The sequence below is a fragment of the Triticum dicoccoides genome, chromosome 4A (assembly GCF_002162155.2).
Source record: "Triticum dicoccoides isolate Atlit2015 ecotype Zavitan chromosome 4A, WEW_v2.0, whole genome shotgun sequence".
Taxonomy (NCBI): domain Eukaryota; kingdom Viridiplantae; phylum Streptophyta; class Magnoliopsida; order Poales; family Poaceae; genus Triticum; species Triticum dicoccoides.
Genome location: NC_041386.1, coordinates 68,068,244 through 68,086,579, shown reverse-complemented (window position 1 = coordinate 68,086,579; position 18,336 = coordinate 68,068,244). Strand labels below are relative to the sequence as shown.

General features: G+C 41.6%; 1 long non-coding RNA gene across 3 annotated transcripts in view; it reads right to left on the bottom strand.

The window, feature by feature from the left end:
• Positions 1–13,187: 13,187 nt before the first annotated feature.
• Positions 13,188–18,336, bottom strand: part of LOC119285023 — a 6,479-nt gene continuing 1,330 nt past the window's right edge. The window contains exons 3-6 of one of the 3 annotated variants that reach the window (XR_005139314.1): positions 18,173–18,278; positions 15,953–18,081; positions 14,734–14,827; positions 13,188–13,820 (exon numbers count right to left, since the gene is read on the bottom strand). This is a non-coding gene — a long non-coding RNA (uncharacterized LOC119285023). The remainder of the gene's footprint in view (positions 13,821–14,733; positions 14,828–15,952; positions 18,082–18,172; positions 18,279–18,336) is intronic. The other 2 variants (XR_005139313.1, XR_005139312.1) reach the window with 2 other exon arrangements.

Here is an 18,336-nt window from a genome sequence, read left to right as displayed (position 1 = left end):
ACGCCCGAGCTCTTGCTCGGACTGCTCGAGGTTCTGCTTTAGCGTGTCCACTTCCACAGTCAGTGCGGCGGACGCCAGCAGAGAAGCCTACATACGCATATTGACTCCTTTTTGTTAGAATCCTGCGAATTTTATTTGATCCTCTATTCGGCTTTTCTTCTCGAACGCCAAACAGAGCATCAGGGGCTACTGTCTATGCGGTAATATTATTTACACATTCTTTACTTACCTCAAAGCCTGTTAAAAGGCTAGCACAAGCTTCAGTCAGTCCACTCTTGGCGGACTGAACCTTCTGGACCACCGCACTCATAATGGTGTGGTGCTCCTCGTCGATGGAGGCACCTTTGAGCACCTCCAACAGATTGTCCGACGCCTCCGGTTGGACGGGGGTCACCGGCACGGTGGGCTTGCTCCTCTTGGAAGGAGGTCGCCCGCCGGACTCTGGAACCTTTGAAGGTTCCGGAGCGGTGTCCGGCCTAGAGCCGGACTTGGAGCCCTGGGGGGTTTTATCCCCTTTACTCCTGGAGTCCGGGAGGTCGCCTTGCGGCGCCTCCAGGACCACCTCCTCCTGGTTTGGAACCTGTTGGGACAACACTTCGGCGTCGTCCGTAGGGCGGGGGGAGGTAGCCGTCGGAAGCGAATTCACATCCGACGAGTCCAGTGAACCGCTCGACGACGCGTCGAGACGGTCTTTGGGTGGGCTGCATAATCATATTCGACATAAGGGAAAGCTGTGCAATAAAGGAATACTATGAATTACTCTGGTATCTGGATACTTACGATTTCGCCAGGGGCTTGGCCCTGAGCGGCCACTCCTCTCCGCCGTTGTCGGCGTCGGTGGAGTAGTCCGGAGAAAGGGTTTCCCCCTTCTTGGACCCTTCGGCCTCCCCAGTGAGGGCGGCCTTCCTTTTCTTCTCTCCCCCCGCTGGAGGGGGAGAGGTCTCTTCTTCCTCCTCCTCGTCTTCACGGGAGGAATGCGCCTTGGAGCCGTCGGATGATGAACCCGACACCTCCTGGCGCCGGGCACTTTTTCGAGTCCCCATGGCCTTCTTTGTGGCCTTCTTCTTCGGCACCACATAGGGTGCCGGAACCAGTAGCTTCGCCAAGCGGGCATCGACTGGGTCTTCGGGCAAAGGAGCCGGACAGTCAATCTGTCCGGACTTTGCCTGCCAATCCTGTCAAAGGTAAGGGAGCTTAGATCCCGCATAGAGTTAAACTATGAAAAACTAATACCCTGTAAAAGGTACAAACAACTTACTGCGCTAGCGTGACGCTGCGTGCTGAATCCGCGATCCTCGGTAGCGGATGCGGGAGCCTCGGCGCCCTTGAAAAGCACCTTCCGGGCATCATCGTACGTCGTGTCAAAGAGCCTGCTCAGAGTTCGGTGCTGCGCCGGGTTGAACTCCCACAGATTGAAGGCCCGTTGTTGACACGGGAGGATCCGGCGAATGAGCATAACCTGGACTACGTTGACAAGCTTGAGCTGCTTGTTCACCAGGGTTTGGATGCATGTTTGTAGTCCAGTCACCTCTTATTTGTTGCCCCACGACAGGCCCGTCCCTTTCCAGGACGTGAGCCGCGTTGGGGGTCCGGACCGAAACTCGGGGGCTGCGACCCACTTAGGGTCGCGCGGCTCGGTGATGTAAAACCACCCCGATTGCCACCCCTTCAGGGTCTCCACAAAGGAGCCCTCGAGCCATAAGACGTTGGGCATCTTGCCCACCATGGCGCCTCCGCACTCCGCCTGGTTGCCACGCACCACCTTCGGCTTGACATTGAAAGTCTTGAGCCATAGGCCGAAATGGGGGCGGATGTGGAGGAAAGCCTCGCACACGACGATAAACACCGAGATGTTGAGGATGAAGTTCGGGGCCAGATCATGGAAATTCAGGACGTAGTAGAACATGAGTCCCCGGATGAATGGGTGGATAGGAAAGCCCAGACCGCGGAGAAAGTGGGGAAGGAACACTACCCTCTCATGGGGCCTTGGGGTGGGGAGGAGCTGCCCCTCTTCGGGAAGCCGGTACGCGATGTCGTTAGACAAGTATCCGGCCTTCCTCAGTTTTTTGATGTGTCCCTCCATGACGGAGGAGACCATCCACTTGCCTCCCACTCCGGACATGGCTGGAGAAGGTTGAGGTGGGGAGTGCGGACTTGGGCGCTAGAGCTCGAGTGCGCGAAAATGGATAGGCAAAGGAGGAAGAAGGCGTAGGTGAAAAGGTGGATCCTTATCCCCTTATATGGGTGGACGCAACTACGTGTCCCCACCAGCCTGGTAAAACTCGCTTATCTCCAAGCGTCGTAATCAATGGCGCGGTTGGGTTACCCACGCCCGTATTGATGAGAATCCCAGAATAAGGGGACACGATCTCTGCTTTAACAAGACGTGCCAAGGAAACTGCCTCGCATGACGCGCTGAGGTGGGATAATAAAACGGTTCGAATAAAGGCTTGGCCGTGGTGCGTCACACTACGGAATACGTCAGCAGATTAGATTTGTGTAAATATTATTCTCTCTATGGCAATATGTGGAAACTTATTTTGCAGAGCCAGACACTATCTTTCTGTTCAAAATCTTCTATGAAGTACTTGGAGGAGGAACCCGCCTTGCAATGCCGAAGACAATCTGCGCACGGACTCGTCGTCATTGAAGCCTGGTTCAGGGGCTACTGAGGGAGTCCTGGATTAGGGAGTGTCAACGTATCGTCGGACGGCTCCCTGGGCTCGTCGGATATGGATAGTGAGGGAGTCCTGGATTAGGGGGTGTTCGGGTAGCCAGACTATACCTTCAGCCGGACTCCTGGACTATGAAGATACAATATTGAAGACTTCGTCCCGTGTCCGGAACGGACTTTCCTTAGCGTGGAAGGCAAGCTTGGCGATACGGATATGTAGATCTCCTACCATTGTAACCGACTCTATGTAACCCTAATCCTCTCCGGTGTCTATATAAACCGGAGGGTTTTAGTCCGTAGGACAACATACAGAACAACAATCATACCATAGGCTAGCTTCTAGGGTTTAGCCTCTCCGATCTCGTGGTAGATCTACTCTTGTACTACCCATATCATCAATATTAATCAAGCAGGACGTAGGGTTTTACCTCCATCAAGAGGGCCTGAACCTGGGTAAAACTTCGTGTCCCTTGCCTCCTGTTACCATCCGGCCTAGACGCACAGTTCGGGGCCCCCTACCCGAGATCCGCCGGTTTTGACACCGACAGTGACCTACTGTGACAAACATGTATCATCACAAAAGTGTATTTTTTTGTAGTGACAAGACCCTCGTGAGGGGCCAAGCCTCGCGATGCGGACTACACCAAGACCTCCAGAGGGAGCAACCTCCCTAGGCTGGCTCCTGAGGAGCAGAGATTTCTATGCGGGCGCCCACCTCGTGAGGTTAAGGTGATGCAAGCCATGACGACCAAGGCCAAGCGGGCGCCAGCGGGCGTAGTACATCAGGTTTCCTATTTGGTGCTAAAGAGGAAAGCGCAGGCGCGGAGTCACGAGGAATCAGCCAAAGGTTTCCATTCCCGTGCTACAAGACCAAGACCGCTAGGATGGTAGGACAGAGGTCATCACCGAGCCCACCACAATGTCACGGGCAGAAGCTTTGCAGACGAAGACCACCTTTTATCAGGATAGGATGTACTGTTTGTCCCCCTTCAAACTTGGCCGTTGTGGGATCCCTTCCTGCCTTCATTTTGGGGGAAGAGGACCAAGGCCACTATAAATATAGCTTAGCCACCACCATAAACGGGGGACGAAGGAATCGGACCATCCACACCCTCACCAGCTCACAGCCATACAAGAACACACCTCCTAAGGTTATTCTTCCTCTGTACTAGTTCATCCACAGCCCACCTAGAGGCTATTCCACCACAAAGCAGGAGTAGGGTTTTACATCGCAAGGTGGCCCGAACCTGGGTATACTGTCGTGTCTCTTTCCTTTCCTGTTCATCGAGATAGGCTGTTGATACGTCAATTTTGCATCATGTTTACCTACTATTATTTATAATGTTTTTATCCATAATAATTCTTTTTGGAGTAATTCTAATGCCTTTTCTCTCATAATATGCAAGGTACACACAAAGAGGGAGAATTCCAACAGCTGGAAATCTGGACCTGAAAAAGCTACATCAGGCTACCTATTCTGCACAACTCCAAATGAGATGAAACTTCATGAGGAGTTTTTATGGAATAAATAAGAAATACTGGAGCAAATAACCACCGGAGGGGGCCACTGATGTCTACTACACAACCTTCTTCTTGTAGACGTTGTTGGGCCTCCAAGTGCAGAGGTTTGTAGGACAGTAGCAAATTTCCCTCAAGTGGATGACCTAAGGTTTATCAATCCGTAGGAGGCGTAGGATGAAGATGGTCTCTGTCAAGCAACCCTGCAACCAAATAACAAAGAGTCTCTTGTGTTCCCAACACACCCAATACAATGGTAAATTGTATAGGTGCACTAGTTCGGCGAAGAGATGGTGATACAAGTGGTATATGGATAGTAGATAAAGGTATTTATAATCTGAAATTATAAAAACAGCAAGGTAACTAATGATAAAAGTGAGCGTAAACGGTATTGGAATGATAGGAAACAAGGCCTAGGGTTCATACTTTCGCTAGTGTAAGTTCCCTCAACAATAATAACATAATTGGATCACATAACTATCCCTCAACATGCAACAAAGAGTCACTCCAAAGTCACTAATAGCGGAAAGTAAACGAAGAGATTATGGTAGGGTACGAAACCACCTCAAAGTTATTCTTTCCAATCAATCCGTTGGGCTATTCCTATAAGTGTCACAAACAACCCTAGAGTTCGTACTAGAATAACACCTTAAGACACAAATCAACCAAAACCCTAATGTCACCTAGATACTCCAATGTCACCTCAAGTATCCGTGGGTATGATTATACGATATGCATCACACAATCTCAGATTCATCTATTCAATCAACACATAGGACCTCAAAGAGTGCCCCAAAGTTTCTACCGGAGAATCACGACGAAAACATGTGCCAACCCCTATGCATAGGTTCATGGGCGAAACCCGCAAGTTGATCACCAAAACATACATCAAGTGAATCACGTGATATCCCATTGTCACCACAGATATCCACAGCAAGACATACATCAAGTGTTCTCAAATCTTTAAAGACTCAATCCAATAAGATTACTTCAAAGGGAAAACTCAATTCATTACAAGAGAGTAGAGGGGGAAAGAAACATCATAAGATCCAACTATAATAGCAAAGCTCGCGATATATCAAGATCGTGCCAAATCAAGAACACGAGAGAGAGAGAGAGAGAGAGAGATCAAACACATAGCTACTGGTACATACCCTCAGCCCCGAGGGAGAACTACTCCCTCCTCGTCATGGAGAGCACCAGGATGATGAAGATGGCCACCGGAGAGGGATTCCCCCGTCTGGCAGGGTGCCGGAACGGGTCTAGATTGGTTTTCGGTGGCTACGGAGGCTTCTGGCGGCGTAACTCCCGATCTATTGTGCTCTCGGATGTTTTTAGGGTATATGGAGATATATAGGCGGAAGAAGTATGTTAGGGGGGGCATGAGGGGCCCACGAGGGTGGAGGGCGTGCCCAGGGGGTGGGCGCGCCCCCCTACCTCGTGGCCTCCTTGAGGCTTCCCTTACGTGCACTTCAAGTCTTCTAGGCTTCTTTCCTTCCAAAAATGGGTTCCGTGAAGTTCCAGGTCAATTGGACTCTGTTTGGTTTTTCTTTTCTTCGAAACCCTAAAACAAGGTAAAAACAGAAACTGGCAGTGGGCTCTGCGTTAATAGGTTAGTCCCAAAAAAATGATATATATATATAAGTGTATAACAAAGCCCATAAACATCCAAAACAGTAGATAATATAGCATGGAGCAATCAAAAATTATAGATACGTTGGAGACGTATCAGCCACCTGGTGAGCACAAGACACCAGGGCGCGCCTGGCCCCCCAGGCGCGCCCTGGTGGGTTGTGCTCAGCCTGGCCCACCTCCCGTGCCCATCTTCTAGTATATAAGTCATTTTGACCTAGAAAAAATAAGGAGAGGACTTTCGGGACGGAGCACGGCGGTCTCGAGGCGGAACTTGGCAGGAGCACTTTTGCCTTCGGTGGCTCCAGCGGAGCGATTCCACCGGGGGAACTTCCCTCCCAGAGGGGGAAATCATCGTCATCATCATCACCAACAACTCTCCCATCTTGGGGAGGGTAATCTCCATCAACATCTTCAACATCACCATCTCCTCTCAAACCCTAGTTCATCTCTTGTGTTCAATCTTTGTACCGGAACTATAGATTGGTGCTTGTGGGTGACTAGTAGTGTCGATTACATCTTGTAGTTGATTACTATATGGTTTATTTGGTGGAATGTTATATGTTTGGATCCATTATGCTATTTAATCCCCCTCTGATCTTGAGAATGCTTATCACTTGTGAGTAGTTACTTTTGTTCTTGAGGTCACGAGAGAAATCATGTTGCAAGTAATCACGTGAACTTGATATGTGTTCGACATTTTTATAGTATGTATGTTGTGATTCCCTTAGTGGTGTCATGTGAACATCAACTACATGACACTTCACCATATTTGGGCCTAAGGGAATGCATTATGGAGTAGTAATTAGATGATGGGTTGCCAGAGTGACAAAAGCTTAAACCCTAGTTTATGCGCTATTCCATAAGGGACCGATTGGATCCAAAAGTTCAATGCTATGGTTAGAGTTTATTCTTAATACTTTTCTCATAGTTGCGGATGCTTGCGAGGAGGTTAATCATAAGTAGGAAGTTTGTTCAAGTAAGAACAGCACCTAAGCACCGGTCCACCCACATATCAAATTATCAAAGTAGCAAACACAAATCGAACCAACATGATGAAACTGACTAGATGAAATTCCGATGTACCCTCAAGAATGCTTTGCTTATTATAAGAGATCGTTTTGGCCTGTCCTTTGCCTCAAAAGGATTGGGATACCTTGCTGCACTTTTGTTACTACTATCATTACTTGCTCGTTACAAATTATCTTGATATCAAACTACTTTGTCACTTACAATTTTAGCACTTGCAGACATTACCTTGCTGAAAACCACTTGTCATTTCCTTCTGCTCCTCGTTGGGTTCGACACTCTTGTCTAAAAGGCTACAATTGATCCCATATACTTGTGGGTCATTAGCTGTGAGAGCAACGAGTTGGTAGGCTGAGGAGATTGAGTTCTTCGCACGCACCCCAGAGTTCGAATCTTTCTTGGGTCTGCGGAGCCCCGAATCTGACAAATTTCTTCTTATTTTATCCGCTAGATAGGAACTTTGGAGTGATTCATCGCATGTTGAGATATGATTATATGATCCAATTATATTAGCATTGTTGAGAGATTACACTAGCGAAAGTATGGACACTAGGCCTCATTTTCAAGCATTGCAATACCGTTTGTGCTCCATTTTATCAATTGCTACCTTGCTGTTTTTTATTGTTCCTATCACAAAAATCAATATCTACTATCATTGCTACGCTTTTATTTCCATCGCTTCGTTGAACTAGTGCACCTATACAAATTACCATTGTATTTGGTGTGTTGGGGACACAAAAGACTTTTTATTATTTGGTTGCAGGGTTGTTTGAGAAAGACCATCTTCATCCCGCACCTCTCACGGATTGATAAACCTTGGGTCATTCACTTGAGGGAAAAATTCTATTGTCCTACAAAACTCTGCGCTTGGAGGTCCACCATAAGTCTACAAGAATAAAGTTGCATAGTAGACATCAAGCTCTTTTCTGGCACCGTTGCCGGGGGGTGAGTGCATGAAGGTATATCTTTAGATCCTGGAATTGAATCTTTTAGTTGCTTGTTTTATCACTAGTTTTGTTTATAAAAAGAAAGCTACAAAAAATGGAATTGAGGTTGCATCATATTATTCATCTTTATAATGTCTTTCGTGAAAATGATGGAAAGGAAAATTATGCTCAATTGATAGAAGAAGAATTCTATAAATTGTTTGACAAAAAATCTTTGAATGATGAGCATGATTGCAATGTTGTTGGTATGAACTCTTTGAATATCCATGATGCTAACAATATGCAAAGCTACAAGCTTGGGGATGCTATATTTGTAGAAGATGATATTTTTACTCCCCCCCCCCCAAAGTTTTGATGAGAAAAATTATTATGATGAAAGCATGCCTCTTATTTATGATGATTTTTTTATGAAAGTGAGTTTGGAAGAGTGTCAACTCTAGATAATAATGATCCCACTATTTTCGAGGGTGTTGAATCTTACAATAATTATGAAAGTAGCTTTGGAGAGGTATTGTGTGCTTGTTTTGATGAATCTATGGATTGTATTGAAGGGTATAAGCCATGGAAAAGTTGGAATACAATAGATATAATGCAATATTAAATATGAATGGTTTTGCAACAGTACTTAGAGTAGTAATTTGCTTTATTTTACTAACGGATCTCACGAAGGTTTTGTTAAGTTTTGTGTGATTGAAGTTTTCAAGTTTTGGGTGAGATATCAATATGAGGAGAATAAGGAGTGAAAAGACCCTAAGATTGGGGATGCCCAAGGCACCCCCAAGATAATATTCAAGTAATATCCAAGCAACTAAGCTTGGGGATGCCCCGAAAAGCATCTCCTCTTTCGTCTTCAACATTATTGGTAACTTCACTTGAAGCTATATTTTCATTCGTCACATGATACGTATTTTGCTTGGAGATTGATTTTATTTTCTTAGGGTTTTCTTGCTGTTATTTAGAATAATGTTTTGCATCTTTTATTTCAATAAACATGTCAAGGATAGCCTTTCCCGTGCTTATTTTGCAAGTCTACATGTTGATGTTTAAAAACAGAAAGTTTGTTGTCATTGTCTGAATTCTTATGGTAAGTGAGAACGTAAAATCTTGAAATTTTTACACAATATTATATGAAAAAATTTCTACAGTGTGGTGATTTTTCAGAATTTTTGGAGTTAAAGAAGTATTGATATTCTTACATTCTTTACAGATTGTACTATTTTGATAAATTGCTGTTATATTTGCATTGTTTGCATATGTTTGCTTGTTTAATAATTCTATTTGAGGATAGGACTATTAAATATGCGGAGGCATTTCGTATGCAATGTTAAATAATAATTTTAGTGATTTGCTACAGTATAGAATGATAAGGTTTTTGCATTAATTTATACTAACTTATCTCACGAGTTCTTGTTGAGTTTTATGTGGATGAAGTTTTAAGATTTAGGGAAACCGTGATATAAAAGGAATTAGGGAGACACAAAAGCTCAAGCTTGGGGATGCCAAGGCATCCCAAGATAATATTTCAATAACTCAAGCGTCTAAGCTTGGGGATGCACCTGTAGGCATCCCACCTTTCTTCATCAACAATTATCGGTTAGTATCGGTTGAGCCTAAATTTTTGCTTCTTCACATGAGTTGTGTTATTCTTGGAATGTCATTTTGTTTTGTTTTGCTTGTTGTTTTAATAAAATACTTAGATCTTAAAGTTTTAAATAAGAGAGAGTCCTCAATTAGCTACCCATTTACTTAACTACTTGCTTGATCTTCACTTATATCTTTGTGGAGTAGTTTGTCTTTTACTCTTGTGCTTCACTTATATCCTATGAGTAAATTGTTGAATAAATTGAATATCATTAAGTTGAAATTATATATTCATATTATGCCTAGTAGTAGCTTCACATTGGGTTTAGAAAGTGAAATCTTTTGAAGCTTGACAATCACAATATTGGTCATACAAGCAATTCATGAATGATTTGTATAAGGAAGAGAACTTTCATATGCAAATATATCACCTTGGACATCTTCTATGATTGTGAATACCCATTAATTATTTTCAAACTTGAGCAAATTAGTTGAAATTGAACAAGGAAGACAACGTAATGAGTTATGTCTGGGTATATTTGCATAGAAGTTATATTGTCATGGATCCTCCAACATGTGGTGTTTGCCTAGGATCTTTTGCTAGCCAAAAATTCATACTAAGTAGAGATACTACTTGTGCATCCAAAAACCCTTAAACCCAGTTGCTTGCCATGAGTGTCCCCCATACCTACCTATGGATTGAATAAGATCCTTCAAGTAAGTTTTCATCTGTGCATAAAGCAATAAAAATTGCTCCTAAATATGTTTTATCTTTTATCGTAAGGGAAAATTGTGCGTTGTACAAACTTGTGATGGCAAAGTAATAAAAGCGACGGGCTGCATAATAAAGGTTGCTATCATAAGAGGCAATATAACGCGACGGTCCTTTGCATTAAGAGCTTGGGCATCCAAATAAAAAGTGCATGACAACCTTTACTTCCCTCTGCGAAGGGCCTATCTTTTACTTTTCAGTATTTACTTTTATGCAAAGAGTCAATAGTATGCATTCTCATTTCAACCTCAATTATTCTCTAGTTGGCAAGCATCATGTGGTGGGAAAATATCTAGGAACATATGACCAGTCAAATATATTTGATCATAATTTATTATTGTTGACAATTATCTCTATGATAAATGAGTTGGGAGGCAAAATATTAAGCCCCTATCTTTCTCTGTGTTCGATGGATGCCATTTGTTCTAAGAATATGCTTTGAGTACTAGCAATCATGGAAGACTATATGATGATTGAGTATGTGGAGCTCTTACTTAGACTTTGTTGAATAAGTTGAATTGCAATTGTTTGGTGACTAAGAATATAGGTTGTTGAGTTTCAAGAGAATTCATTGTTTGAACCTTAACATGTGAATTGATTGCTACTTTGTCATGATGAGTTTTATGAGAAAGAGTTACTCTTGTGATGCTAGGAAAAGTGATTGAAATTATCATTGATCAAACTTATGCACCATGCTAACATTCACACTTCATAAATTATTTCTTTTATCATTTACCTACTCGAGGACGAGTAGGAATTAAGCTTGAGGATGCTGATATCTCTCCAATGTATCTATAATTTATGAAGTATTCATGCCATGTTTACAACAATTTTATATGGTTTTGGTATGATTTGCACGGAACTTACCCGGACTGACACTGTTTTCAGCGGAACTACCGTGGTGTTGTTTTCTGTACAGAAATGAAAGTTCTCCAAATGAGCTGAAACTTTTTGATGATTTTTTGGAACAAAAGAGACCCCCGAAGCTACGTGGGAGGTCCAGAAGAGCCTGAGGGGCCTGGCTTGCCCCGGTGGGTTGTGCTCACCTCAAGGCCCATCTTCGCGTGAAACCAACGCTAAAAAATCCTATAAATAGAGAAACCATCATAAATAACCCTATATCAGAAGTTCAGCCGCCGCAAGCCTCTATAGCCATGAAAAACCAATCTAGACCCCGTTCCCGCACCCTGTCGGAGGGGGAAATCATCACCGATGGCCATCTTCATCATCCTGGCGGCCACCATGATGAGGAGGAAGTAGTCCACCCTCAAGGCTGAGGGTTTGTACCAGTAGATATGTGTTTAATCTCTCTCTCCCGTGTTCTTGAGATATCACGATCTTGATGTATCGCAGGCTTTGTTAATATAGTTGGATCATATGGTGTTTTCCCCTCTCTACCTTGTTGTGAATTAAGTTTTTCCTTTGAGATTTCGTTTTTATCGGATTGAATACTTTTATGGATTTGGGAACACTTGATGTATGTCTTACTATGAATTTCCATGGTGACAATGGGGTATCATATTGATTCACTTGATATGTGTTTTGCCACTCAACTCACGGATTTCCGAGGTGACATTGGGGTAATCTATGCATAGGGGTTGATGCATGTTCTCGTTTTTGTTTCTCTGGTAGAAATCTTAGGGCACTTTTTGAGATTCTTTGTGTTGGATTGAGTATTATGAATCTGAAATGATTTGATGTTATCTTAATACAAACTCTTGATAGATCGATCGGAAATGATAACTTAGTGTTATTTTAGTACGAACTCTAGATAGATCGATCGAAAAGGATAACTTAGTGTTATTTTAGTACGACCTCTTGGATAGATCGACCGGAAAGTATAGCTTCGAGGTGATTTCGTACCCTACCAACAATTTCTTCTTATGTTCTCCGCTAGATAGGAACTTTGGAGTGATTCTTCATTGCACATTGAGGGATGATTATATGATTCAATTATATTAGAATTGTTAAGAGATTGCACTAGCGAAAGTACAAATCCTAGGCCTTATTTTCAAGCATTGCAATACCATTTGTGCTCCGTTTTATCAATTGCTACCTTGCTGTTTTTTATTGTTCCTATCACAAAAATCAATATCTACTATCATTGCTATGCTTTTATTTCCATCTCTTCACCGAACTAGTGCGCCTATACAAATTATCATTGTATTTGATGTGTTTGGGACATAAGAGACTTTTTATTATTTGGTTGCAGGGTTGTTTGAGAGAGACCATCTTTATCCTACACCTCCCACAAATTTATAAACCTTAGGTCATCCACTTGAGGGGAAAATGCTACCATCCTACAAAACTTTGCGCTTGGAGGCCCAACACGAGTCTACAAGAATAAAGTTGCATAATAGACATCAGGATGCCTTTCGGGCCATCCCCAAGCTTAGTTGATTGGTTCTCCTTGGATAATAACTTGGGGTGCCATGGGGCATCCCAAGCTTAGGCTATTTTCACTCCTTATTCCTTCATCCATCGTCATCTCACCCAAAACTTGAAAACTTCAATCACACAAAACTTAACAAATCCCCTAAGGTAGAGAGCCTTCGGCCCCCCTCCTGCCATCTCCGACACCCCCTAGGAAGGAAAGGGGTGCCTAGGGCAGGCGCCCAAGGTGGACGCCGGCCCTCCTTTGGGCGTGCCCTAGGGCAGCCCTGCTCCCCCCACCTATATATATGAGAGGAGGGAGAGGGAAACACACACCACGATCCCCAAATCGTGTGCGGCGCCCCCTCTCCATCTAGTTCTAGTCCCTCCTCCGTCCAAGTCTGTTGTGCTTGGCAAAGCCCTACGGATAGTTTCACCACCACCATCCCCACTCCGTCGTGTTGTCGGAACTAATCTACTACTTCGTCTCTTTTGCTGGATCGAGAAAGCGAGGACATCATCGAGCTGAACGTGTGCTGAACGCAGAGGTGACGTACATTCGGTACTTGATCGGGACGGATCGTGAAGATGTGCGACTACATCAACCGCGTTGATAAACGCTTCCGCTTAGCGATCTACAAGGTTATGTAGATGCTCTCCCCCTCTCGTAGCTATGCATCTCCATGGATAGATCTTGCGTGTGCGTAGGATTTTTTTTGTTTTCCATGCAACGTTCCCCAACACCTGTTAGGTTAGTTTTCACCATAGACACAATATAATAATATAATGGATAGACACTAACTGGCCAAAGGAAGATATCAAAAAGCATATGCACATAAGAACCAAATCCAACATAATTTGTATGATCATTCACAGTAACACAAACCACTACTTTTCTCAATCCTCACAAGACACTAGCCATTTCTTAGATATACTTATCTAATATACCTAAAAGGCTAAAACATGATGATGGCCAGCATATAGTTTGTTCTACAGGTTGATCTAACCAAAAGACATTAGAGTGTGATGCAGTCAATGTAAATTTAGATCTAACACCTCCATTTAAACAAAATGATTGCACTCACTGAAGATAGTGAATCCCTTGGACAGAGGAACAACACTCCCACTCCCACTAATGAAGTAAAATCACACCATCCAGCTGACAAAGCAGTAAGTGGGAGATTAGCATATCTCACCTTGGTTGAGCAGCTTGCTGCACATGGGTAGCAGCTACATGAATGGCCCTAGCTTCTGGTTCTTAGCGAGCGCTAGGCCAAGTACAGGCTGCACAAAACTATTAATTACACAACAATCAATTCATCCATCACACAAACCGATCAAGGAAAAAAGTATATGGTAGAAAAAACAATCTTGGCATCATGAATTGCGTAAAATAAGACAGCTAACCATACAATTAAGTGAGAGTCTACCTTTCGCTGACAATTTAATAGAGAATTCACATGATTATGTGCTCATGTATGACAATCATGTATCACAATATTTCTTTTGGGTGCACAATTTTATCCAAGACGAAGAACCTGAATACTTTTGAGTGCACAATCATTATTTTGTTAGTGGAAGGATGTGATTTTACACTGAGGATTCTCAAAAGAATTAGAAAATAAAATTAGGCAAGTGACGGCTACTCTCATGATAAATGGATTAGAGCCATATCGCCGAGCTCATTATCCCATGGGCCTTCTCCTCAAATCTGATGAGGCGTTGTGAGAGGATAGGAGAAGGCAGTTTATGCAGGTTCTATAGACCGTCTTAAGTTAAAGCCTTCCACTTCTCTGGGTTAAATGAGCCGCGTCACTCATGGGCCAAGGTTATCTACCAATTTTCTTAATTACCAAAAGACCAAACATTTTATCTCTAATTTAAGTGAAGCCAGTAGAAAAGTAATTAGAAGTAGAAAACATATTATATCTCTAATCTCAATGAAGTTGGTAGAAAATAAATAGAGGTAGAAAAATCAAGAGAGAGGGCATTCAATATATATCATTTAGGGGGAGCAAGCCCATACTAATAAATGATAAATGATAACTTATTTAATTTCAGCGTGTCTCAACAATAGGTAGTCCATATCAATGTACAACTTTCAGAGCAGGTTGGGTTTATCCAAAGTTATGAACCCAAGTGACACTGAACATTATGTGCAAAGTATCTAACCAAATCAGAAAAAAAATCGAGAGTAAATTAGTTACCTGAGCAGACAAGAAACCTCCAACCAGCCAAAGTCGTGACTGCTTGAAAGAAATGTGAGGCAACAGTCCATGCCCAATCTACATCGATAAGTACCTGCAAAACAACGGACACTACCAATAAGGTGAAGAGAAGGCAAAGAATAGTGAAAAAAGGAAGAGAAAGAGGGAAACTAAATCCAAGAAGAGAACGCCGAAGAAACTACCAAGATAGGCAAAGGAAAAAAAATCAAAAAGAGGCAGAAGCAAAGGGAAGAAACTAAATAGCGGAATAGAAGATCAGAACAACAACAAAATTTAAGCACAATACTATTCCGGCTAAGACCAAATCGACAACAAAAAAGCACAAAAGGTTCTTACCTTGATAGAGTATAGTAATTCAGAAAAACATGTGTAGCAGACACTATTACACAACACAAAGGCAGACCCCTAATATAAATTGGTCGATGAATAGACACGGGACTTAAAAAGAAACTGCAAAGATGTAGGATTCACGTGCAAACCCAATAAAGGAAAACTGAGAACCACCACAAGATTTTCTTTTCATGTATATATGCAAGGTTCACCCTATCTATGAATTGCTTCTTCCGGCTATCAAGTGTTTTCTCTCAGTAAACAAACACACTAGTGTTCTCTGAATTATATTGTATGACGATAATAAACAAATGAACTGAAAATAACAATGTAATGGGTAAACAATGTTCACTTAGAGATAACTTAAAGAATACAGTTTACACAAACTTTTGCAGACTGAAGTAAAAAGGTCACACTACATGAAGATAGGAGCAAGGAAGTCCATAAATATGTTCTACAATATGGCTTCCTTAGATATATTATACAATAAAAGGCATAAAACCCTGTCATCCTGAAGTTCTTCAATCTACAATATGGCTTCACTGCTAGAATTTTCTTTCATAGATAATGGGGTCATGTCAAACATTTGGTCATGAATATATTCTTGAAATATATTCTTTACCAGGTTTTGAGTATCTAATAATCACAATCTAAATGTGAGGTGTTGCATGCATTTTATTTGCTTCATATGAACTAAATTTCTCTATAAAACACTCGCATTTCATACTAATCTCCTACATTGAAAGTGGAAGGTTTCAATTCTCATAAAAACACTTCATTATTAATTTGATGCTTCAATTTTCTCTTCACTTTCTCACATTAACAAAATGCTGACTTGCATGAGCTGACATTACTGAAACCCTTATACCTATGGAAATAATGCCAAACGAAGCCGAGTAGGCAGCGACAAGGAGAAATAGGGTAGCAGAGTACTCTGAAGCTGGTTGAAGTTGGTTGCCGTCTGCGCCACAGCTATATATCTTCAAAACCATTGCGGGGAAAAATAAAATTGGTGCACTAATTAAAACAAGAAATAAATAAAGATTCATTTGAGATCAGCGATATCAGACTGTATAGAGAAGCTAACTTCTAGCAACTAGAAATTCTCAGCAAGATAGATTAAGCAACTTTGCAATATCAGCAACCAACATTGATTGCAAAATAGTTGGATAAACCAGGTAAGGAGCCGAATGCAAGCAATTTTACTTGTGGCAGCAATAGAACTTTCATCCTTTAGAAGCAAGTTTGAAGCCATGAAACGGGAAGTCATATGAAATCAATCAAGTTTGCAATGCCAGAAACTGATGATTAAATGCAAAATAGTTGGATAAACCAAGAAAGAAGCTAGAAGAAGGCAAGCAAATTTACTTGTGGCGACAATAAAACTCCCATCTTTTAGAAGCAGGTTTGAAGTAGCTAAGCAAGTGACTTATATAGGCGAACCAACGTCAAGGGTAAATATAGCAGCCAAACGCTAATTCTGTTATTGTGCAAAAGCCTAAAAAAGTAGTATCCGTTCAGATTGATGAGAAGTAGTAACATATATAGTTGCTTCCAAGTTAGCATCTCTACGGACTTGCAAGCAACCTATGAACACTTAATCGACTTGTTTGTAGACTAGACTGCATTTCTTTAAGTTGTAAAGAAACAACATACAGTCAATCAGCTAACATGAACCTAGGAAAAACAAAAAAGAGGGAACTGAGAAATCAAAATCAAAGGAACAAAGAACCAGTAAGCAAACATAGCAAGTCAAGACCTTTTTAGGCAAATTAGAACCTTTTAGCAAGAAAAAACAAAATAAGGAACATAAGATACACTTCCCATAAATATTAGGACCTCTTCGGTTCCTTCTTTCTTGTTTTATCGAAACAGAGTATACTAGTTCAGAAAGGTAAGTTGGTAAGTATAACATAATTAAAGCAAAAGGATTCCAAAATGTTATTTGATGCATTATTCAACACTGACAAAGTTTTACATCTCAGTTTTGTTAATTTTGGAATATAAAGGGATTTGAACTCCCTATAGTATGATAATCAAGTTAACTGATCTTAGATCTTTTGCCTATGAATCGACTGCTCCATTGGTTCCTCTCGATTTAAAATCAAACCAAAGGTGAGATCTAATTTTGTGTGCACCACATCCAAAGAATTGATGTGGATATTCATAAAGTAAAAACTAAGAGCCACTCTCTCCTCATTGCTTATATCCTAAAAGTAATTTCCTCATTGGTATTTACCAGAGATGGTTATACTTATTTAACAGAAAATTGGCAGAAGATCACAAGCAATTTACATTTATGTGTCCATGGTTAATACCTAAAGTACTCTCTTCGTTTCTTTTTACTCCACATATAAGATTTGGTAAAGTCAAAGTACACAAAGTGTGACCAAATTTATATCAAAAAATAAGAACATATATAATACTAAAACTATATAGTATGAAAATATATTTCATGACACATCTGGTAATATTGGTTTCATATTGTGAATGTTGATATTTTTAATATAAAATTAGTCAAACTTTACAAAACTTGACTTTGACCAAACTTTATATGCAGACTAAAACAAACGGAGGGAGTAAATATATGCAACAGAGAAGGGAGTGCATTATCGAAAGAAAGACCTTTCTATTGATGCAAATTTTTTCACAAATCCTATGGAACCTCCGACGTCACAAGTTATAGAATAAATGCCAACCAAAGGGCACCATTCTTCATCAGCTGTTGTAACTGATGAATGCTCGATAGTCATGGAAACCTCCTCTCCCAGTACATACAATTATCCGGAGAAAGCCACAAATACAAATCAGAACATAATAGCTAATGAATAATATTACAAATGGTGAATATCCTAAATAAATACATGAAACAAAAAAGGGTGCATTACCAGAAGAAAGGTCTTTCTGTTGATGTACTTCTCTTCACAAATTCTATGGAACCTCCGACGTCGGAAGCTATATCATAAATGCCAACCAATGGGCATCATTCTTCATCAACTGTTGTAACCGATCAAAACAAAAAGGCATTGAGTATTGAGGAAAGAACTAAGTACTTTTTCTTTCAGAACACCTGAACACATTTTTTCACCTCACTAATGCTTATGCCCATCAAATTAACCTGCTGCTCTTACCAACCATGTATATATGGCAAGTCTCACAATGGACCAAGAGTGGCCAATGATGTTTTTTTGTACCTAGCAAATGTTGACCAGATATTATGCTTATCCTACCAAATCAAGACCAAATCACACA